The following is a 1,513-nucleotide window of genomic DNA, read 5'->3' as shown; positions in this document are numbered from 1 at the left end:
GTGATGTCACCGGGAGAGCCGTAAATTGGAGATGTTTAAGGCAGAGAATGAGGGGATGCAAGATTTTTTGAATTGCCATAAAGATGGTAAACAAATTTTTGTTGAATTATTCACGAAAAGTAACTTCTGTGTAAAAAGTGGTCTGAAAGGAATGATGCACTCGAGTGCGATAAATTACTAACTGTTCATACTCGAGGATATAAAGAAATGTATGCCTTTGAAAGTTCGCTCTCACATTGACAAGCGTGGTCTGCGCACATCAGCCGAGGGCGATCGTGCCGCCGATTATTTCGCTCTCACTAATCCGAATTACTCTTGCATATCTAGTGATCCTTCATTTCCCGTCTAACCAGCATAATAGTAAGAGTATGGAATATAGTGCCAGAAGGACTGAACTGACAGATACCTACAGGCTGCAAATCCAAAAACGTCAGAAACAAGTGGTGAGAGAACTTTACTTTTTTTCCGATATTTCAAGAACACGGGCAGTCATAAAAGGCTGTTTAAAATGTCAAATAAGCGTTTTATGACAAAAAGGCAAACCTGTTTTTCATATCAATGTTAATAAGAAAGAGGTTCATCTAGATATTGCGGTAAACTTGATCTTTGCCTTTCCATGACTGAATCTGTAAATTTGACACCGTCATTTAGATCATTTTGTTCTACAGGATTTCTTAGTGCCGATAAATCGTGCACGTCGCCTTCCCAGTTACTATACTACGGGACTCGGCTGCAGATATAGCTATGGTGCTCAAAGAGGCTGCTCCTAACCTCGAGTGTTACATTGGAGAGATGGTAATTATTAATGGACTGATAAGGTCCAAGAGCATACCCATTTGTAACGTTTACCTGAAAATCTGAAATTTTATATCTGGCTATATAAGATTTGGTGTTGTTGAAAAGGATAAACCCAAATGATGGCATTCACTTCTTATGAATAATGATCTCGTTGGTGATAAAGTATGGCCTTGCCCTGTGGTGTCACCTTGTCCCACTAAAGAGAACAACACTAGATTTAGAGAGGGAGTATCCCGACCTCTTCCCTGCGTGTGTTATCACCCGCAATGCGAGTCATAGGACCTCCCCTCCTACCAAAGCGCTTCCCCCGTCTACATTGCCAAGGAACCCCTGTGATTATTACAAGGAAATTTACACTAGCAGATTTTTTAAACTCATCTCTAAAGTCATAAGTAAGTCTCATCTGATAATTCTGATGTAGGAATTTTTCCAAAACACCCTTTTTCTAAAAAAAAATGATGGAAGAAAAATGTAAAAAACCTGAGTTTGTTTTATGACGATGCCCTGGGAAAACTTGAAAATTCAGATACATGCTATTATCCACAGTAAAAGCGTCTTAGGTAAATATAAGCCCAAAATATTCTGCAGACGATACAAGTAAGACCGTGTAAGCAGACAAGGGTGAGTTTCACGTCCAGACTGTATAAAATGTTTAAAGTTTAGGATACAGCCTACATCCAGAGTCACCCCATCAAAACCCCTCTAAAGAGGGGTT

Source organism: Penaeus monodon, chromosome 23, assembly GCF_015228065.2.
Source record: "Penaeus monodon isolate SGIC_2016 chromosome 23, NSTDA_Pmon_1, whole genome shotgun sequence".
Lineage (NCBI taxonomy): Eukaryota > Metazoa > Arthropoda > Malacostraca > Decapoda > Penaeidae > Penaeus > Penaeus monodon.
This window is presented reverse-complemented; position numbering follows the sequence as displayed.